Source organism: Typopeltis vanoorti, chromosome 13 (assembly GCF_054136105.1).
Source record: "Typopeltis vanoorti isolate ZY-2024b chromosome 13, IOZ_Tvanoo_1.0, whole genome shotgun sequence".
In the NCBI taxonomy this organism is placed as follows: domain Eukaryota; kingdom Metazoa; phylum Arthropoda; class Arachnida; order Uropygi; family Thelyphonidae; genus Typopeltis; species Typopeltis vanoorti.
In genome coordinates, this window is record NC_143561.1 from 57,689,069 (window position 1) to 57,713,030 (window position 23,962).

The 23,962-nt window shown below is 34.7% G+C and overlaps 1 protein-coding gene and 2 non-coding genes across 5 annotated transcripts in view; 1 reads left to right on the forward strand and 2 right to left on the reverse strand.

Moving 5' to 3' along the window:
* Window positions 1-23,962, reverse strand: part of LOC150100184 (uncharacterized) — a 251,258-nt gene that overhangs the window by 163,702 nt on the left and 63,594 nt on the right. The window lies entirely within an intron of this gene.
* TRNAS-CGA (transfer RNA serine (anticodon CGA)) lies at window positions 11,230-11,311 on the forward strand. Its single transcript has one exon. It is a non-coding gene; the product is annotated as a tRNA-Ser (tRNA).
* TRNAS-UGA (transfer RNA serine (anticodon UGA)) lies at window positions 16,859-16,940 on the reverse strand. The gene has a single exon. It is a non-coding gene; the product is annotated as a tRNA-Ser (tRNA).

A 23,962-nucleotide genomic window follows, 5' to 3' on the forward strand; every position in this document is an offset into this window, starting at 1 on the left:
TTGTTACAAAGAATGAATCCATCATTGCCATTGTCCACTGTTGACGTAGGGAAAAAAATCTGTCAGTATGTTTTACAAACTGCATTTTTTTTCCAGAACAGTTTTAATTAATACATGTACTGAGCTAATATTAAGTGATAAGGGAAAAACAGGCCAAGGGTTAGGCTTTTATTATGACTTTAATTTTGTTAGCTTTCTGGCAAATAATTAACAAAATTTACGAAAGATTTTCTGTAAATGAAGATTTATATTCATTTACAGAAGATTCTTATATTAAGCTTTCAGTCATTCTTTACTGCCTTATTTTAAACTCCGTTTAATTTTCAAGATTTTACTAATCTTATCAATAACACATTTTCTTAATGCAAACGATAATATTATTAATTAATCACCGCATCTCACGGTCGATCTATATAATAATAATAAAATCTTTGAGTCCTTATAAGGACTGGCTTAAAGGGGCGAAGCAAGAATGCTTTTCATCTTCCCCCTTATCTGTAGAGGACAGTGTAGGGATAAGGTGTTATTGAGCAATTAAAGCTCTGATCATGGCAGGAGGGTAACAGCAATAGCCGAGCCTCAGTTAGAACTTCATTAGCTACAGCATTGCCATCCATTACCCTCCAAAGGTATTGGATTGAATGAATCCTTCATGTGAATAAAATCTTTGAAACATAATTGTTTTCTTTATTCAAATATTTATTTAAATTAATTAGGTGTACATGTAAATAAGATAGTTAGATATGAACAGTTAGAAAACAAAATAATTGAATCAATGAGTAATTTTGATTATTTAAGTTGCAAAATTAATTATAACGAAGATTTGGATATATATAAAAATAAATAAGTTCTCTAAAGCAAACAGAAATAACACAGTAAGAGCAATAATAGTCACAAAATAATAGATTAATCATGTATTTTATTAAAACCAACATCGTTGTATGGAAATAAAGCATAGTTAAAGAAGATAAGCAACGAATCATTTATGCCAAAATAAAATATATGAGAATATCCGGTTATACAAGACTAGACAAAAAATAAAAAGATACGAAGACATACTGAAAGAAACCAGAGATTAATAATGAAAAGAATACCTAGAACGAATGTCATATGTACGAGTATCTCGAAAGATAATAAATTATAAACAAAAGGACTGACGAAGCCACCTGGCGTAAATCGTGAAAGGAAGCAATAATAGAAAAATGTATTATTATTATTATGGTGATAAAAATAATATATTTTACGTTTTTTATGGTTCACACGAATATCAATGCCAAGAAAAATGTAAAGCAAATGTAACCAAATTTACCTACACAAAAACATGAAAGAATGCAAATCGATTTTGTACTAGAAAATAATACAATGATTAATGAGAAATATCTAAGGTTTTTACAAGTTATTTAAAACTACAACAAAATCAGTCTTAAACATAATGGCTTTTTTATTTTACATTTAATATATGATTTAAACAAATCGCTGTTAAATGACAAATACGGGGATATTTCCGGGGGGGAGGATAATAATGATAATAATAATAAGGCATGGATCTAGTTGGTTAGCGTACCCGCCTTCACTCAATAGGCTGAGATTGTGACTGATTGTATTTAGATGAGAGATTAATTTAAGTGTCCGGTAAAAAATCACTATCAATTTCTGTGTTTGGTTTTTAGAAGAAGGTTTTCAGATTACGTAAATAACAAATAAATAACATATATAATAAATATAATAATAATAAAATTAAAGGGAATATTTTCGCTTGTTTCCTCATACGACCACGAGATGGTATCATACAGGAGTTGTAACCATCAATTGCAAGATGGCGGGAGGAAATATGGCCATACCCAGAGGTGCATAGCGTGATCGATTTCCGAAACCACACGGCATAAATTCATCGTCAGATGGTAGAAGTGTGCGGATGGAGTTATTTGGAATGGTCGAAGCAATTAAGATTATGGAGGCCAATATATTAAGTGCATGTTAGTTATGTATGTTCTTCTAGGCCGGCTTATCTGCTGTATTGGATGAAAAACAATAATTTAAAGGGGAAAAAAAAAATCTCGCCACCGTTTGAGATCAGCTAACTCATTGTTATAAGTGTACGGAACTTATTCGAGATGAGTAACGCGATGCCCGAATAGCATCTTTACAACTAGGAGTTTTGGACCACCGACGACACAGTCCGGTTCTTATATCCAGTGATTTCCTCCTCTTTGGTCCATTGAAGGAACATCTAACCGGATGGCTATCAAGCGAAATGCAACAGCTTGTTGGCGCAGTTCGCTGTCATTTCCCACTTACTTGACCACTGATTTCTTCATTCGTGCCAATGTGGGACAAATAAACATCTCTGGTCTGGTTTAGTTTGATTGGAATAACGACCAAGCAACTATTGCTGTGATGTCAATATATTAATTTCTGTTAGTTGCGTATGTTCTAGCTGTTTTGTCTGTTCTGCTTGATGAAAAAAAAAAAAATCCAAATTTTCAGGATCAAAACTCTGTTGCTTTCGCATGTCTGGAAAAACGATATGCAGCAAAATCACTGTATCTGTTCTACACGTATCATGTTAGAATAAAGTCCTTTCCATAAGAATCCGCCTAACCTTAATTTTCTAAGCATCTTCATTTAGGCGTGAAATGAATTTCATTGCTTGGTATGAAACCACCGCCGCTTTGTAGTCTAGAATCTTATTCTAGAGAACAAAACCATGTATGGGCTTTAGACCAGAGTTTCCGCATTATGTAAAAAGTAAATAAAAATACAGAAAAAAAAATTACTAAAAATTAAAAAAAAAAAAGAGAGAAATAGTTAGCCTGTTCACGGTACTAATGTTTTATGGGTTCACAAACTTTCGTAGTAGAATGGACACACACACACACACACATACACACACAAAGTAATATGAATGAAATGTATGCACAAATCAAGGCGTACTTTAATTTCTCCCCAAGGAATCTTTGCATGCTAAGTGGAACGCGTAATGCAGGTTGGTCCCAATGGTATTGAAATACAATGATATATAGGACACACGCCAAAAGTGGCGACCGAGAGAATTAGTTGACATTTTTCAAGAGAGAAAATAATGTGCCTATTCATGTATGGGTTAGCAGGGCAGGTTTTTTTTTATGTATTTAGTTTTTTCCTAACTAAATAGGAGAAATGTTAAATTGGAGTTATTTTAAATTATACTTATTTTATAGTGAATACTATTTTTTAACTCTCGAACTAGAAAATATAAATATATTTCCACTTTTGGTACACTAGTGGAAAAAGGCTGTCTAGAGCATTATTGGCATACAGCTTAAAATATTGGCTCCAAATTTATATCTCAAGCATAAGTTGGTAAACCTTTTGTTAAATTAAGCGAATTCAGCATTTTTGCATCATGTCGCTATCACAGCGTGAAAAAAAAAAAAAAAAAAAAGAACTGTCTACCATTTTTTTAAAAGAAATCACATCGTATACAATTGCAGCAAAAGTTATCAAAGAAAACGAGATTGTACTAACCCAACTGAAACCAGACAAAGAATTTACTCGCAAAACGAAAATTAAGTTCACTATAATTTGTAACAAGATAATTTGTGGGGGGGGGGGGGAGATGGACTGAGTCTTTGACTCTTTATCCCTTCATCTGATTGAGGAAAATGTGTGGAGCATTGCCATCCGTTACCCAGGGTGATATCAATTTCCCAGCAAGAAAAAATGAGGTTTCAACTGATATTTTATATAATTGTAATTTTTTTTAAAAAAAAGGTGTCTTAACAATTTATAGAAAATATGACTTGAAGCCTGTCATTTTATCTTTTTCTACTTAAAGTTATATATAGTTTAATAATATCTAACTTACAGTATAAATTTTGATTACCTTTTTTGTTAACTAGTACTATTTGTTATCAAACAACTTTCGCTATTATAGTTTGGACTAGAATATACTGAAATACTCGATTATTTGAATGTGTAAAACGACATTTTAATTAAATAGACAAGATCATGGATTTTTACCGCTGCTGAAAAGTAGAAATCATATTAATTAAATTGTACTCATATTTTAATTTATAATTAAGATATAAATATGAAAAGATGATTAATAATAACAGCTGAAGAAATATGGTTATTAATAATACTAGTGAGCACCAAGTAATAAAAAAAGGACGGTAACAGACAACGTCTGCTTAGACGGTAGGAGATATTGCCTTACCCAGACCTCAGGTCCATAGCGAAACGTGCTCTACCATACAACAGACGCAAAGTAGGTCCCCGAAGTCATCGGCCATCATACTCCATGACTGAGCCAGTCTCTCCATTTTCCTAGTCTCGACTTCATCCTTTACTTCTCTTTCTCGTAACCCTGTCTTGGGATCGAGGCTGCACAGCAAACAAGTTCTGTCGCAGCGCACAAGCAAGGCATCCCGCCCACCTGACAGATATTCGTAAAGTTTTTAGCCGACACGAGAGGCTTAATTGCCACCAACTCTCGCGTCTGAGACAGAGGTTGAGGGTTAAGGCGATCTACAAGAAATGATCTCAGAAAAGATATTTGGCTTAATTTAGCTAGTTAATTACATAACTGCGGGACTGGAAAGGGCTTTGCCGATTTTTATAGCATACGTGTCATTTTGTAGGGATCGCTTCGCTATACGACTGTGTATTGTTTAAATTATACAAGCTGAAACCAAGATATTTAGTCTTAGTTTCAACTAAACTGAAAACTTCGGCAAGCATTTATATAAATAAATATAAATATATATATATATATATTTATGAAAAAAGCATGTTTTCATAAATACACTTAACTGAATATATAACAATAATAATCGGAGGAACAAATAAAAGAAGGATGAAACCCTGGGAGGGTAATGGCAATGCTGTAGCCAATAAAGTTCTAACTGAGGCTCGGCTATTGCTGTTACCCTCCTGCCATGATCAGAGCTTTAATAGCTCAATAACACCTTATCCCTACACTGTCCTCTACAGATAACGGAGAAGATAAAAAAGCATTCTTGCTTCGTTTCTTTAAGCCAGTCCTTATAAGGACTATGAAAAACAATAATAATCATATTTTTTTAATCTGATTATGTCATTTTGCCTGTTTAGTTGAAATGAAGGGATGTGGATTCAAATCTTATCAATTATGTCAGCCTTAGAGGTTGCAGCAGAGGATTGGCAAGCTGACTACATTAATTACCTAATATAATATCTCTAATTAGGAAACTCAGCCTGTCTCGGAGAACAAGAAATGGATGGCATTACTTATTTATCAATGTACTATAAAGTACCACACAGCACATAAGTATGAGCGAGTTAAGTTTAAAAGAACTAAAGATTGAGGTTTACTACCAACCAGTTTGGCGCATCAGAAGATGTGACAAAAAGGTCACGGTGCTTGTCGTAGGGAGGAAAGATCTGGGTTTGAATCCCGTTTAATATTCGAAGGACCTTTAAAAGAATCCTTTCAATGAATTAGTCATATGAAGGGAGGAGGGAAGATTTCCCCTCCTAGAAATTCAGTTTTTTCATCCAGTGAAACCGGCCGGAGCACGCACAGTTAACAGACATATCAGCCTGGCCTCATAGCTGGGTAAATTCAAATAACACTAACCCTAAGTAAGATAAATCGTGGAACCTGGCAAAGTTGTAAAATCAAAAGGTGGCGTAGCTTATTTTCTTCTTTCCATGTGATGGTACACGTCCGTGATTCCCCTTTTACGGGGAGGAACGGCACCATCTAAGTTCCCCCAAATTTTATCCGGGCTCCGGAACCGGCATAGCTGACGAATCAGACCTATGGCTGGGTCAGTATTCCTGTCTGTAATCCGTGTGTGTTCACGGGACCGGTTTGCCTGCTTGCGGGATGAAAAATCCAGATAAACGGTGGAAAAAACCCTGCTGTCCACGCCCAAGACCGGCTAACTTGGCTATGGCAGCTCCTCGCGTCGTCGACGGGAATCGAACCTAGGACACTCCTTCCCCAGGTATATGGTTGCGAAGCGCAAAGCCCCTAGGCTAACCGCGCGGATACGTAGCTTATAAAATAGAAGAAAAAACATATTTCACTGAGCACGTAATATGTGTTAACCATTCGAAGAAATAGCCCATGACAGATAAAATTTCTATATTGTATATTATAAAGAATATAGGAAAGTAATTCGCTCGTAACCCTTAATTGGAACTAATGTCAAATTTTAGATGACATATGGAAATACTTATTATGTTACGTCCTGCAATGTATGAGCCTTAAGCTATTCAAAACCACTAGCAAACCATCGCAAGACAGTTGATACAATGTATAAAAAATATCAACAAATCTTCTTTATATGTTTTAGTATTTTTTAAAAAATCCCCAATTAATTTTTTAATGTCAATCCTGCTTTCGAAAAATTAGAAGTTGAAATTCATCTACTGTGGATTGTAGAATTCAGCCAGACGGAAAAGAGAGCATATGGTATGTAGATACCATATACTCTATATGGTATATAGTTGTGATATGCTCTATATAGCATATAGCATATCACAACTATATGCTAATCTATTCGTTTACTGAAAAACTGGAAAGCAAGATACTAAAGTGTAGAGGCTTCAATTTAGCGTAATTAAGATGCTACGATGAAGGATAAAAAAATAAAATAAAATAAAATAAAAAAATTAGGGGAGTATATGAGCTAGGATTAAAGATTACGTATACTCTTTTTCCTACTTATCGAATCTCAAAACAACACTATTAATGATACTGTAGTATTTAATAATAAACATCGTATGGAATGATCGCAGACAGTCACAGTCATAAAAAGATGAGTTTCAGCATCGTTCTTACATGATTCATTACCATAACAACCGCACAACCAGTTTGGCTTGTACTGCAGACAATTTCTTTGTTGTCATTTGCAACATTAATTTTGCATACCGTTTCAAATCGTTTGTTAATTTTTCTATTAAAATGGATTGAATTGAGACGACGACGACGCGACAAAGTTGAGTAAAGAATTCCAAATTTCATTAAAATCCATTCGACCAAGTCGGAATATGTGTACTAGCTGGCGGAACAAAACAAATAGATGCTGAACGCATTTTGCAAAACGCGCCTTAAAAAAAGTAGTTTAAGACGCAATTGAAAATCATTTTGATTGTCATTTATGTAATCGGTAAATTCATCTTACGTCTTTCTTTATGCTTAGTTTTTCATTTTTGTTTTTCTGCTGTCAATGTAGTGGTTAAACGTCTAAGATTTCGCACTAAGTATTTATTTATACATATTTATTTATACTCCCTGTCCGTGAGAAGAACATGTCATACATTCATATGCATAATGGTCCATGTGATCTCCATAAACATGGTCTGATATTTAAATAATTTTGGATTTTTTTTTTTTTTTTTTCATCCTAAGGTTCGCTATACGCTTTGATACCAATTCTCTCTTTACAATATTTCCATTCATTGTCAGCGTGGACACGTGTCACATAAGGAATACAGCCTTTTATTCATGATTCATGTACAGTTATTTTTGAAGAACAGTTATATTGATTAAATTAAATTTGGGTGAACACTTTTTAGTAAACATAACAGGAAACAACTGATTAGAAATTAAACCTCGATTTAGGAAATAATTTTCAAGATGTCTTTTACCTTATAATCTTAAAAAAAAAAAAATCACCCAATTTGCGTGTAGCTTTACTATTAAATGCCATATTATTAATTATATGTACATTATTTTAAAACTGGTTATATTAGTCAATGATTGTCAAATCAATAAAATCTTTTAGAGAAATATGATTCATTATATAACTTCCTTTTGTATTCTATACGAAATATCTAATTTTAACGCTTAAATTCTATGCTATTTTAGTTTTTTTCGATCTTTCCCTTGTTACAATAGCAATCACTATCGTAGCGGATTAGTCCTTATAAGGACTGGCTTAAAGGGGCGAAGCAAGAATGCTTTTCATCTTCCCCGTTATCAGTAGAGGACAGTGTAGGGATAAGGTGTTATTGAGCTATTAAAGCTCTGATCATGGCAGGAGGGTAACAGCAATAGTCGAGCCACAGTTAGAACTTCATTGGTTACAGCATTGCCATCCATTACCCTCCAAAGGTATTAATCACCGCATCTCACGGTCGATCTCGGTGCCGTGTGGTCGTAGTGGATTACTCTTGCTAAACACAACTATAGTATATGCTAATCTATTCGTTTACTGAAAAACTGGGAAGCAAGATACTAAAATGTAGAGGCTAAAGGCTTCGATTTAGCGTAATTAAGATGCTACGATGAAAGATATTATGGATCGATCCACATTTTATAGCCAAATATAGAAAGAGACTTAAACGTTTCGAAATTTATCGTAGAGTTTATGAAAATATAAAATATGGATGGATCTGTAATATCGTCAATTTTATATCGGATAATTGTGTGTTCCATTTTTGTTTAAGAAAAATTTGATTCACAGGTGCTTAATAAATTAAACTGACATTCTTAATCTTCATAAAATATTAAATTTCCTCTGTAAAACTATTTGACAGATTTCATGAATTTTCATGCTAGGAATGTTTATTAAAATATATACGGACTTTAATTTTGATCCTAATTCGACAATTAAACCAACAAACTTAGGAAAAAACCTGCTGAGGTAACTCTTCAAGTCACCTCAGCAAGTAACTTGAAGAGTTACAAATAAATAAAATCATCGATTAAAGAACAAGCTACATTAGCGTACAACATATCTTAAAGATGATAACATCGTTATCTGCTAGGTGATTGTCTAACACTGAATAAATCCTTTTAAAATGATTTTATTCGTGTTTTGTTTTATAACTTCGCTTCAGAGAACGTCTCATAAAATATCATAAATGTAACATATAAATTTGGATCATTTCGCCTAATTTTAAGACTAAAAATAAACTAAAGCAAGTTTTAGTGTAGATCAACAGTATCAAAATGAAGATGATATGAATCTTATTCATAGGTGTTTTGTGGTTAAGAATATACAAATAATTATGATCCAGGAAGGATAATATGTAAAAACTGCCGACAAAGTTGGATGCAGAATTCTGGGCATCGACTGGAACACGAATCTGCATAAAAACATTGAGAACCGAGGATCACAACATGGGTTTCCATGGTAGGACTCCAATATGCAATCCTCATATTACCAGAACCAACATGCAGTGTCGTCTTCAGTGGTGCAAAGAACATGTATAGTGGGATGTGGAAGCTTCTAAAGCTGTGTTATGGAGCGACCAATCACGCTACACCTTCTGCTGAGCAGATGGACTGGTATGGGTGTGACGGATGCCTGGTGAACGTCTCTTACCAGAGTGTGTAACTCCAACTATGAAATTTGGAGTTGGTGGTGTGATGGAATAGTCGTGTTTTTTCTGGTTTCGCCTCAGATCTCTGTTTGTGGTGACACGAACACTGAACTCCCAGAGGTATTTGAATATTCTGGACAATGCAATGCTTCCTACTTTGTGGCGTTTCTACGGAACTGACCCTTGTCTCTTTTAGCAAGACAATGCACCTTGTCATAAAGCTGCTGCTGTTTTTGCGTGGTTTGTGGATATGAACATCGCCACAATAGACTGGTTTCCACATAGCCCTGATCTCAACCTTTTTGAACATCCGTGGGATAAACTTGAGCATCGGTTGAGGTCAAGGGACATCCTCCCCACAACACTTCAGGATCTCATTACATGGCTACAGGAAAAATGGTCGAAAATTCCTATTGATCCATATCGTACGCTTGTGAAAAGTAGGCCCGTAGGATTGCTGTAGTCATCGCAACGAAAGGAAGTCCTACATCTTATTAAGATGGACGCCAAGAAATCAACGGACACCATGGTGTGCATGGTGTGTTTGTTCGTCACCGCATGGTGTTTGTTGATTTCTTTCCAAGCAGTGTACGTGAGGAGTTTCAACATTTTTATATTAATCAGTATATTCAGTATTGTCGTTTTAGCTGATTCGTCCTGATCTAGAATGTTAGATCAAGATACACCAGCTAATACAAAACACATATTCGGAATAATATTGGTACAAACCGTCCAACTTTGTGCAAAAGAAATGGGCTTTTTTCCGAAAGAAATCTTAACATTTCTGGCATGATTCCGCATGAACACCACAGAGAAATACTACTTTAACCATATAATTCCTCTCCTCTCCTGGTTTACACTCACGCGTAGACCTATGCTTTACCGTGTAGGCATTCGGAATCGAAAATCCTACAGAATAGGTTGGTTACTCTTTATTCTAAGAGTGTCGTACGACTGTAAGCTATCATCATGTAGATCACCTTAAAATATTTGTAATACAAATTCTTTAAAGTCGAACAGTGTAATGAACGTGGTGCAGTTTGCCTCTTCTGGGAGACGAAAAACCCGAGTTTCCGGGCACCCCCTACCTCCGTATGAGACCCGGCTAACTCACCTTTAGTCGAAAGAGACCAGTTCTCTTTTAATGCTTTTGTTTCTCTTCGTTTCATCACGTGTATTACACTGTTCGACTTTAAAGAATTTGCATCACAAATATTTTAAGGTGATCTACATGATGATTTTACGCTGTGCATGAAAATGAAAACAGATTTTTTTTTCATCTTCAGCAATTTTTGAGTGACCAATTTAAAGTTTTACAAAGAGGATAAAAATATTCCCCTGGGATCGAACTCATCGGGAGGCGTATAGGGTTCTGCTACTTCCTTATCTTCTACGTAAGAGACAACATTCTTGAATTTAAAAAATATTTCTCTGAGAGAAAATTTTCTCTCTCGTCTTATTTTTAATATGTTGAGCCGCTTCCCATGTAAGGTGACTCGTGGTGATTCGCCTATCTGTATGTGGTGGATTTTCTGTGAAAAATTCTCATTTCCGTCGCGAGAGAGAAAAAGTGGAGAGGACCAAACTATGAATCATGGGATTTGGTACGAATTTGCATACTCTCCACCCTTTAAAGATACTGATTATGATCTATACATATTTTCCCATCCCTTCAAGAAAAAAGAAAAAAAAAGTTAGCTTCTAGCCATGGGTACAAACAGGCTGTGATGCGGAATCTGCAAAACTGCATTTTCATTCACATCTAAAATTAAATCACATCGAAAAAGGAAACACATACTCCGCTAGAAGTGTCACATCATGGGATATTCTCTCTCCCTCTTTACAGATTTAAAGATTTCATTAATAATAATAATAATAATTTGGACATTTATAGGTGTTTTTATAAATTAGAAGAATTTCATTTCATGTGCAGTTGTGGCCGAGTGGTTAAGGCGATGGACTCGAAATCCATTGGGATATTCCCGCACAGGTTCGAATCCTGTCAACTGCGAGTTTTTTATTTTTTCCACTGTCAAATTATCGATTGCGTGTGGGTCTTAAATCTACATTAGTCATAACAAAACTGTGCTCTTCTCCCCTTCAAAAAAAAAAAAAAAAAGTCAACTCCTCATTATTAAATCTCAATGAATTTGAGGCCACGCTATTGAATCCATAAAATGGTTTAAATTCACATCCAGAATGGAATTTAAAATTTTTCTTTCTTTCTTTTTTTTTATTTATATTTAAATTTTTGGTTGAAATCAAGTCGCCTGAAAATTTCTCTTTCTGTTTAAGCATCAAATTTTCTATTAAATCTCGATCTTAATTATGCACTGGTAAGTGGTAAACAATTATCATTATTAACAATTACAATTATGGAATTATTTATGAAAACGATATGCACTTGCCAACTGTGAAAGTTTCTACAAATCTTGGAATTTAATGCTAGAGTTTGACGTCCTAGAATGATGTTATTTTTTATTTTTTGGAACTGGAATTAGCTCAGGTAACCTTCCATAAGGTGTTGTTTGTGTAGGTTACGGGGGGGGGCATTCTTTTTGCCTCCATCTGAGAATGATTATCCAAATGTTTCTTGATAGAATTCAGACCTCGGCTGTTTCAAAAGTGACCATGCTTTTCCCACTGTACCCACGAAGCAGTCTCGCACAGCAAGGCAAAATCTGAATGACCTCGACACATATATGGTAAAATTTCTGTGATCTACACTGATAAAATTGCATACTGTAAGGTTCTATAGTGAAAGCGATGTTAGCCTGGAATTACAACGGAAATATGTCGTTGTCATTCATTTAAATCACAGTGAAGGCAGCTCTAAGTTGACAGCAATGTGTTTTTAAGAAAATGCTTGTACTCTCTGCTGGTCAAAGAAATGCATATGCAACTGAAACGTTGGTTAATGTTAAGGCTATACCCTGAGAATACCTACATCACGTGATATTCAGAAAAGTAACCAAGATACGAGACTGAAAATTCAGTAATGACATATTTATTGACGTTATTTTAGTAGCTGAGTCGGCGAAGTCACTACAAGAGATTTTATAAACGATCCTTGCACTTGGAAACATTTATCCGTAAACAATTGAAACACTTGCGGAAGTTCTTATACCATTAAGATCAACTCTAGTTTCTAAAGTATCCGTGAGTTGACGTAATTTCAATCTTGGCCACCAGATGGGTATGTTGTCCTGATAATGGTATGTTGATTCAGACAGTGGCTTCATGAATCCAGATTTGTGATTGTTCAGACACGAGCAATAAGATCTGAGCAAGACATTTTTGCTATAAAAGAGAAGGTTCTTTCATTTGTACCTTTAAGTAATTATCTTTTTCAGTAAGATTTCTTTTACAAATTTTTTTTTTAAATTCTTCCCTTTTCAATTGTAATCCAATCAATATTGGATTACATCCTACTGATGTAATCCAATATTGATTAACTGAAGGAAGGAATCAATCTAGCAGAGTCATTTGATGTGCAACATTAAGATTGAAAACTTTACAACATTATCTATTATGTGATAAATGCCTAAAGTGTAAACCTTTAAATCTCTATAGATTTAATTACTACTACTACTACTACTAATACTAATAATAATAATTTAACATTTACAGATATTTTTCTTAATTGGAAACGTCTAGACAGACGGTGGTTAAGGCGATGGAGTTAAAATCTCTTGCGAATATTCCTGCTTATGTTCGAAGGCTGTGAATTCCTTTTTTTTTTTTTTTTTTTTTTTTATTTGTATAGTGTCAAATTTTCGACTGCGTCTGGGTCTTAAATGTGCACTGGTAAGTGATAAGCAAAACAAATGGAATTGTTTGTGAAAATGCATTTGCCAACTTGGGAAAGTTTTTACCAATCTTTCTATCATGTATTTAATGGTAACGTTGGTGAACTGGAATGATGGCAGTTTGGTTGGACTGGATCATTGGGAATGAGTAATGATATGACCGTCAATGAAGTGTTGTTTGTTCATGTCATTTCGATGCACGTATGGTAATATGCACGCTGTGAGTGAAAGTGATGTCGACCTAGGATTACAACGGAAAGACGTCGTTGTCACAGTGTGAGTTTAGATTACAATAAAGGCAGAGGTACGTTGACGGAAAATGTGCTATCGGCTTCAATTTTATAAGAAAATGCTTGCATTGTCTGTAAGTCCATGAAATGTTTATGGAATTAAAAGGTTGATGTTAAGGCTACGTTACCCTGACATATCGAAGATCACATGATATTCAGGCGAAGTAACCAAGTTAAGATATGAGAAGTGATGAGTTAGTAATAGCATTTACGTTATTTTAGTAACTGCACAGGTGAAGTCACAATAAGAGATTTTATAAATGATTCTTCGACTTGGAAACATTTATTAGAAAACAAATGAAAGACTTGTGGAAGTCAACTCATGCCATTATTATTATTATTATTAAGAGAGACCTCCAGGAAGTCTCTGACTTCCTGGAGGTCTGCACACACAACATCCAATGGCAATCCATTCCAATCACGCACTACCCTATGAAAGAAAAATCTAGTCTTCATCCCTTCTTGACAACATTCATTCTTAACTTCCAAGGATACCTTGCGTCCTTTCTCCACCCTCCATAAAATGAAAAATCCTATTAACTGAAAGCCTCTATGACCCTTTCAGAAGTTTGTAAGGTCTCAATCATATCACCTCCCTCTTTCTTCTGTTCTAGTATTTGCAGTTTACAAATTCCACAATCCTGATATCAGTTTTAACACTCTCCTTGCACTCTCTCTCCAATAAATCAGAATCACAACGGAAAACAGGAGACCAGACCTGGGCACAGTAGTCCAAGTGAGGTCTTATCAAGGCCTTGTAAACAGGCAAAATGACACCATTATATCTTCTGAGTTGTATTTACAATCTTTGCTACATGTCCCCTAAACTTCAACTTCCTAATACCACCAATATAATACGACATTGGATATCTAATCACGTCAAAGTGCAAGTCTTTGCATTTATTGACATTGAACTGACATCCGTTTTCCAATGCCCACAATTCCAGCTTATTCCATTCATTCTGCAAGTACTGTATATCAGTCACAATCCTGATTATTCTATCTTTACATATACAAGGATTTGACAGGCGACAAATACGAGCTATATGTCGCCTGTCAAATCCTTCCCATTGCCATTAATGTACAGAATGAATAACAGTGAACTAAGGACTGATCCTTGTGGTACACCACTGGTTACTTTAAACCTTGCAGACTCACATCCTCCTATATCTTTTTACATCCTCCTTTTTGATATGTCATTCATCCATTTTCTTATCCATACTAATATTTTATAATCTAAACTATATTCTCCAGTTTATGCAGTCTTCCATGGTGCATTCTGTCAAAACCTTAGCAAAATCCAAAAGTATCATGGTATATCCATTTCCCTTGCCTAGTTCAATGGTAAGATTATTATAGAATGTGAGAAAGCTGCTAAAAAATGACCTTACCTTAGTACATCCGTGCTGTTCATTAAAACAGAGATTCTTGGTCAACCCATTCGTAAATGCTAGCCCTTGACCAACTTTTCCAAAATCTTCACACCAGTCCTGCGATACTGATTGGTCGATAGTTGGATAGATCTATCTTTGTATCACACTTGTGCAATTGGATTACCATAGATTCTTTCTACTCCTGTGGAATCTTCCTTGTTCTGAGACTCAAATTATATAGCCCATTTAAAGGAATAGCCAGTTCAGTTAAACACCCTTTTAGCACACGTCCTGATATTCCATCAGTCCCTATTGCTGAACTCTTATACCTCATACCCATACATCTGAGTTGCTTCATCCAGTGAAGAGGTAGCAGTGAGATCAATGTCGGTTGATAGCTTTTAGCAAAATGGGCACTGATTCGTTGAACAACCTCTTCTGCATCTGTCACCCACTATGTGCATTCAGAAGAGTTATTGTTTCATATTCATTCTTTCTTTTACTTGCAGAATATCGATAGAATTCTTTGGGGTTATCTTTAACTTGCAGAGCAGTTTCTTTTCATACTCAGACAGCTTTCCGTACAACAGTTATGACTATTCTAGCCTGCTGCTTATAATTTTCCTAACGGACATCATCATTATGCACTCTGTATTCCTTCCGCATGATCCTTTTTTTTTTTTACAAATCGCTTGGTTAATAAGATTACACATCCATTTGACTCGTACCCCAATTATTTTTTGAACTCTCGAGAGACATTCTGATATTGCATCATATTGCGTAATTGCAATATAGTCACAGACAGTACGTTATATATATGTTGTCGCACATTAGGCAATAAAATTCATCTCCCAAGACCATCACAAACATCCATGCTCATGACGGGACTCGAACCCGCAACCTTTGATTGGAAAGCGGTTATACGCAAACAACTCGGTCAACCAAGCCGATAGACGAGGCCTGATTCCATTTTTGCATGATAAATAGAAATTTTTATCATCAGTTGGTAGAAATGGAACTTCTCTGTTGTAGCGCCATAGCGCTGCTAGTGTGAAGACAATGTTTGGCACATCGACAGCATGCTGACACCTTCCCTAATTTGGTACGGGAAGGTGTCAGCATGCTATCGATGTGCTAAACACTACCTTCACACTAACAGCACTATGGCGCTACAACAGAGAAGTTCTGGACCACCTACTGCAGAGTTGTAATCTTCCACGTACTGATTTGCATCTCTTTGGACCACTGAAGAAGCAGATGACTGGTAAACAATTTGCAACGAATGTCAATGTGCAGCACGCTGTTGGTAAATATATGATACTGATTTCTTCAATGGTGGGATAGGCGTAGTTGCTAGATAAATACATAATATATCTTTATGGATTACATGAAAAACTAATGTGTACAAAAATCGACTTACATACACGTATGATATGTGAAAACTTCGCTCACATGCGAAGTCTTTCACATATCAGACTTGCTATTTTATTTTTTGAAACATCTTGGTTTATTACTTGGTTGTCTATTTTAATAGCACTAACCTATCTTTTTGGATGGATATATTTTTGAATAATAATAATAATAATCCATAACTCAACATTGATTCTACTTTAACTAATTTTTCCTCTAGTTTCAGGTCTTAAACTGATAAAAAAAAAGTTGAGCAATTTTGAATTAACCAACTTTTTTCTTTTCTTTTTAGATTATATTTTCCCAATCTTATTTGAATTATATTTGGATTGTAAATAACAATAAGCTTTATTCCCAAACGAAATATGGAAACTTTTAATATATTCATATATTTAACTGTAAACAGAATGTTGATATGCATATAAAAGTAAAAATAAACAAAAAGGTGTTACGTGTTGCTATTTACAGCAGTATATCTTCTGCGCTTTTAATCTCTTTCCGATCTAATTTACTCAGACTGCGGTTTTCGAAATTTTGTTTGTAATAGGGATACTCATGCTTTTTCCTATATTTTGGGGGTCCTTTTCCGTTATCTTTATTTTTCTGAGATGGAGAACATCGAGAATCTCTCGTAATTAATACCACTGAACAAAAAATAAAAAGAAAAAAAAAACTTCGCAGTTGGCAGGATTCGAACCTGCGCGGGGAAACCCCAATGGATTTCAAGTCCATCGCCTTAACCACTCGGCCACAACTGCCGTTGCGAACCACTGCTTACTTAGATGATTATCAATTTAATAATAATTAAATGATGTATTTGTATGAGTAATATTGATTTAAAACTTACATTAATATATTTTCTTAAAACAACTAAAAAAGTAACATTAAGAAATGTCCTAAAAGCGATTTTTAATTAAAAGCAATGCCTTAAATAAATAAGAATAAATATTACCCATAAGTCGTCTGTCAGTATGAAAAATTTAGTGATATATGGATACAATTTATATTTTTTTAAAGAATAAAAAATGTAAGTGGTATTATTATTATTTAATTCATTTTTCTTTTTACGTAACGTTTACCGATAAATCAGTGAGTAAGTCTGTTATTTAAAAGTAATTAATATAAGTGTTGTTAAATATCTGAGCTCTAGCTTAGGCTAAATGTGTTGTTAAGAATGTTATACACTGCAGCCACACTATATCATAATAGAAAATATCTAAGTACTAATTATACACGGTCAAAATCAATTAATTAATATATTATTTAATCACGTATATTAGTGACAATTTTATATTATGATTATTATTTCATTTCCATTCTGAACGAATTAATGATCTGAAGATTTTTTCACCAAATCTCGGAGTATACTGCATTATTATTATTATTATTGTACCCTCCATGGATACTGTAGTCCGCAGAATACATACTGTTATGATGGGCCCTTGGAATCGATGGTCTTTCAGAAAAACAGAGAAGGAAAATTAATCGCATCCATGAGATAATTAAGGCACTTTTTAAGAGGATAAACTCACAAAAATGTGATTGTTTTCACTGGCTAATTTCCCGAGAACGTTCTAGACTGGGAATTATATCTTTAGCTGCGGATCGGGCTGTACGATACCACATGCTCTTTATCGTGACGAATCCTTTCTGCTTAATGGGTTGTATTCGTTGCTGCATAGCGGTTATAACACGTTCGTACTAGGAAATTTAGGAAGATTAAATTTGCTTTTAGAGAGATTCCTGGAAAGACTATAGTCTTTCCAGGAATCTCTCTAAAATTATAGTGCAATTTTCCTGGTTTTCATATTCCTGCCTTCCCAAAGTGTCAACTAATGCTCCTGGTCTAATGTCGCAAATGTCTCTCTCTCTCTTTCTCTTCCTCCCCCCCCCCCTCTCCTCCCTACAAAACGAAAGCATTAAGCAATTCATAGACAAACCTAGAACCAACTTATCTAGTATTTTTTTTTTACTTCTCAGACTCGAACTGTTTCCCACAAATGATTATCAAAACGAGAGGAACAAACTTCGTACTACGAGTTATGCGAAACAACTTATTTACACTAAAAGAAAATTTTATTTACACTAAAATAAAAAAAAAAGAAATTACACAAAATGAAAATTAATATAACAGAATATTTTTCTCTCTAAAACCGTCAAATCAAGGGGTATCTCTGTACGAAAGAAGTAAATTATACTGAAGACTTTTCAACTGAAGGTGAGTTAGCTAGTGTCATACGAAAGTGACAGGGTTTCTTCTCACGGAAAATTGAAATTTTCCTCTCGCAAAACAGAGAAATTGGCAGAACCTACGTAATTAATACGCAGTTATGCTAGCTTTAGCGTGATGCTAAATGATCTACTTAACCAGTAACCAATCGAGTCACGGGTGGCTTGAGCGAAATATCGACACAATATGCTAAAAAGTGATCATAATAAAATAATAATTTTGAAATACTATTACAAAATTTCAGGAAATTTCGGTCTCCGGACAAATAATACCCGTAGCCAACAAAGAAAAACTGTCAAGAATTCTTAATTCTGTGCGAGGTGGCAATTGTAGTAGTTGGCCTTATCTCTTAGTTTATAATCTGATGCTGTCTTCGATTCCCAACACTGTTCTGTCACCTGAATGAAATTCTACAGGAACATTCCTCCACTCAGTAACTCAGACTAAAGGGCAAAAAAAATCCCTTAGATGAGTCAAAATAGCCTGATTTTGATACCTACACTAAAATGGTGTGTGGCTCTTCCAACAGAAATTCAAGCCAATGAGACTGTAAAACGTCAACTAACAACTTTTAATATGAAAACAGTATATAAAAGATAAAGCATTGTCTTTAGAATATACAAGCAACGTTGAATGGAATCGTATCATTAGGAAGCTAATAGTTCGACAATAGAAGGTGTCCAGCAGTGTTTTCAAAAGACATGTGACATGCAATGTTGCATCATTCTGACGAAGACTGTCACATATGTATAGTACATCGATGGTACGATTATTACTATGGGTTCCGATACCCCAATAGCTAGTTATCAAGTAAACATATAAATAGTAACTATCAAGAAAACACACAATAGTTGAGGGATGGTAAAAAAAAAAAAAAAAAAAAAATTCTCTTAATTACTTGATAATGAATTGTCAAGGATGTTTGGATTATGCAGTAATCTGGTTTTAGAGTATAATTTGGAAAACTGAAAAATCCCCTTTGTTCAGTAGATGAATGACTGTAGCGTGAAAGCTACAGTCATTTGTTTAAAAAAAAGTTTAAAAATAGGATGAAAAATGTCACCCAGAGTTTCTCCTGCAATGCTTTAAGTTTTTAGTGTGCTTAGAAGTTTCTAGGACATTAGTATGATTGTGAGCTCAGTGAGAAGTTCAAATTTGACTACATCACTTGAGAGTTAGTTTTTAAGGTCCACAAAATCATCTTGCATCACAGCGATAATCAGCGTTGGCAATCCCCATCGAATCCATGGCTATAGAAAAATGATCCCGTATTTTATTCAAGTTAAATAAGAGCCACATCAGTTTAATATTAGTAAAATTGTTTTAATATAACACTCCGGTGTTCTTTCGAAATAAAGTTTTCTGATTTTGTATAAATGAAAATGTAAATTTTGTATAAATGTAAAAATGAAAAGAATATGAAACGAATGAAATATCTAAGACTACCGATAAAATAAAAGAATCATTAAATATAAATATTTAATTATTCTTAAATTATTAAATATACTCATTTATATCATTAAACATACAATAAAGCAAATATATAATTAATATCAAAATAATAGAATTCACTAAAATCCATAAAATACAGTAAATTATTAAATATTCAGAACTAGTATGAATTCGGATAAATTCGGATACGGATAACCACGGCCATGATATAATAACTGATACTGTACGTGTCTATGATATACTGGTCATGGACACTCTTCAGTACTAGTCATTCTCTTTGGTTCAAGGTCAAGTACATCAGTAATGAACAAGTACGTTCAGCTTGTTCATATCGAAGAAATCTTCATGAAGACTTTCGAGTCAGTGAGATACAATCCCGGATTAATTTCCAAAAGAGTCGCAGACTGTTTAGGAAGGGTCGCAACAGATGGCGACTCTTTTGGAAATTAATCCGGGATTGTATCTCACTGACTCGAAAGTCTTCATGAAGATTTCTTCGATATGAACAAGCTGAACGTACTTGTTCATTACTGATGTACTTGACCTTGAACCAAAGAGAATGACTAGTACTGAAGAGTGTCCATGACCAGTATATCATAGACACGTACAGTATCAGTTATTATATCATGGCCGTGGTTCACTTTGGATGGCGTAACAAGTGAAACATAAGTAAACAAAACCAGACCAAGACCGGCGGGAGGATCGGTTGCAAATACATTCAGAAATCAACGTGTGTAAGATAATAAGAGAAAGAGAGGAAATAGATTATAAAAGAGAAACAGAGAGATTTGCCAAAATAATTTTTGATAATAAATGCGAAAATGCTAGACATCTAAAGAATGTCTAGCTTTAAAAAAAAAAAAAAAAATGGAAATCGGATTGTAATACTTTAATTGGAGAAAGTAAATGTACATACAGAGTCCCTATAGCTCTGTCTGTAACGACGACACTCATTGGTTGAAAGGACCTGGATTCGAATCTCATCTTGTTTGTAAAGAACTTTTATGTGGGATTTTCAACTGAAGATGAATAGACAAGTTTCACACGGAGGTAACAGGATTTTTCCTCCTCGAAACTTTAAAAAGAATTTTCCGATGGGTGTAAGACCTTATCCTAATAAATTAAGATTATGGAAACCAATAATATTTAGCAGGTCACTGGTTGTTAATGGCCCTGAAAAGAAACCAACGAAGAAGAAGAAGAAGTATACATATATACAAAGTCAACGTCTTGGTCGCTTAAGTTAGCATTAGCTAAGCACTTAGTATCAACTACTTAATACCCCACGTTATAAGGCAGTCAAGAAAGCATTTCACGTGTTCTGTTTATCGTAAATCCATGCACAGTGGTTGATATCCACAGGCCAATTATTATCACTACTATTCTCAGAAACTGGACATTTTCTAAACTTTGACTTTCAAAAACAGAATAAATTTTTTCATAAAGACCAGCCCGGAACAGTGTTACCAAAATCCTGAATAATCACCCTATCTTATATTAAAGGTACTACAAATAAACAGGACCAGCTTCGTAGACTGTTTTACAAATTTAAAACAGTCTACGAACCACCATGATAAGGTCCTACCTAAGACTAATTAAAGGCTAAAGAATTGTCTCTAATTGCATTGGTAATATCTCCTGGCAATGTGGAACTCAGTATTTTGCACAGATACGAAGGACTACCATGATTATAGACAAATAGGAATAAAAACATGAAAAAAAAAACTATTTCTGCAAGTGGCTTAAGCCCTATAACACATCTAACCGACACAGAAATGACAGTTTATTTTAAATAAAATTTGGGATACTGCTTTAATTTCTCTTTAGTCGAAAAATAATAGAAAGTGGTCATAAGAAATGCAATAGTCACAATTTTAGCACGTGAGTCTGTTTCTTAAACCATTTGTATTTTCGTTGAATCAGTATTTTAAGTGCCTAGATAATGCTAATTTATACTAGCGAAAAGTTGGCATTTTATGTATTTAGTTTTCTCAATTAATCAGTTACACACCCATTCTGTCTCTCTTGGATTTCAGGCATAATGGGAATTCAATGAACATAAACTGAATTCAAATAATGTACTTCCTTTCATGTTGTACAGGCTAAAGCGACGTTCAAGAAACAGTCGTTCTTGGCTAGGCAAAACTAAAGAAGAAGAAGAAGAAAAAAAAAAAGTAACTCTGGCATCTCTCCCTTCAGTAAACCAAAAAGTAGTCTTAGAATATTGCGACATGCTACTTTCGCTCGAACAGATGGAGGAGACTTGGTCTAAGCATGGCAATGGACAACTTCCAATAGCATTTGCAAACGCTGCTTCAGACAAAAAGATGAGCATTAGAATCGAATTGCAATGGCTAACATAAAATGTACTTCTGCACAGCATATGCGAACACTGCAGGAACATTTTCTTACGGCTTGGATGAGACAGAATACCTTTGGGATGTTTATGCAACCAAATTTAAATCCCAAGTATGCAAAGAACTTTTTTCAAAGTACGTTTCGAACAAAGATCAATTAGAGTTTCAAACTCTAGGAAAAATTTGTTTTTTTTTTCCAGCATAACAGAAAAATTGCCTAAGCAAACATGAAGTTAACTTTCGGACACTTGACGGATTCATGGCTTTAGCTGCCTTAGATTTATTCTTAAATAATTCATTGAAAATCAGGAATTTGTCTTGATAATGATATGTTTTGATTAAGCTGACTTTTTGTTTGCTTGTACGAGCTAGCGTGAAACAATTCAGATAATAGCTAGTTCCGAAATCATGGTATGACTGTAATCACACAACGAAAACAATTAATTGTGAACATATTACTGGAGTAAGAAATTATTTCAACAGTATCTCAGGGGCAAGTATACTTCTTCAGTATTGCGCATTCGTGTTTGTATTTTAATTAGTTATTTTGGCTACGTGTAAAAGAGATTCTCGTAAAGATGGTTTATCTTTACGAGAATCGCCTGCGATTAATAGTTGGCGTTCTCAATTTTCAATGCGCTATTAAAATGAATAAATATAATAATAACTAAATAAAAATATTAAAAATTAAGTGCAGGAATAGAAACAAATCCACAGTATCATTCTCTTCAGGTTGTAGGACAGTTTAACATAAGAATATCATTTGGGGAAAATGCCTACGTGGTACTGCGCAGCAATTTAGCGTTGGCAAATTCGCAGTTGGCCATGTGCTGGAGAAATAGAAGTCCACAGATGACGTAGTCCAAGATACGATGGGGGAGGGGGTGGGAGACACGTAAATCCGACTGACTGACGGAACTGACCCTCCACGAAAAGAGACTAGCTACACCATTTCACCGCTAGAGTTTAAAAACTCTTAACATTTGAAGAGGTGAGCCTTGTACAAGCAAAATAGTTACCACTTTAAAAACTAGAATTTTCAGAAAAGAAAAGCTAATTTTCCGACGTATAATCGTAAATACTCATCCCACAAAACGCACTAATTACCCTATTATCAGAATGGATTCGCCTTCTTCCGCCATGCGCAGAAATGTCGAGGGGGTCTCACATCTGAGGTCGCACAGTACCTGATTGTAGTGTGCGAGTTAAAAAAAAAACTGTTGACGTATTTCTTGAAAGGATGGAGGTTGTAATCCTTGAGGAAAATAATGTGATGATAGCGGTTTTCTAACGAACTGAAGATGCTATGAAAGAGAAGAAAAGTTAGTTCGGTAAGCTTGAAGCCGTTACAGTAAACGGATGTTGGCTAGTAGCTTCTGGTGATCTTTCGCTAGAAAAAAGCAGAGGAACGACGATGACCAGTTCAGTAGAGCACTGTGCATTAAAATATCTAGAGAAGAGGCGTAAGGCAGAAACAGAATGTTTATGGGAAAGTGATTGAATTCAATTTGTAGTAGTATTAGTAATAGTAGAGAAAGAGAAATTAGACTGTCATCTTCTGAATGGCATCAAACGTAGAAGCAGTATTCAAAGGTTGGACGGGTTTGAATTCATAGTGTTAGCATTGTTCAGGTGAGAAGTGATATTTCAGAAAAGGACTCCTGATATTTTGGAGGCTGACAAGGATATGGAGGTGATGTGTTTGTGCAGAAAAGGCGAGAGAACTGTCAATCAATCCATA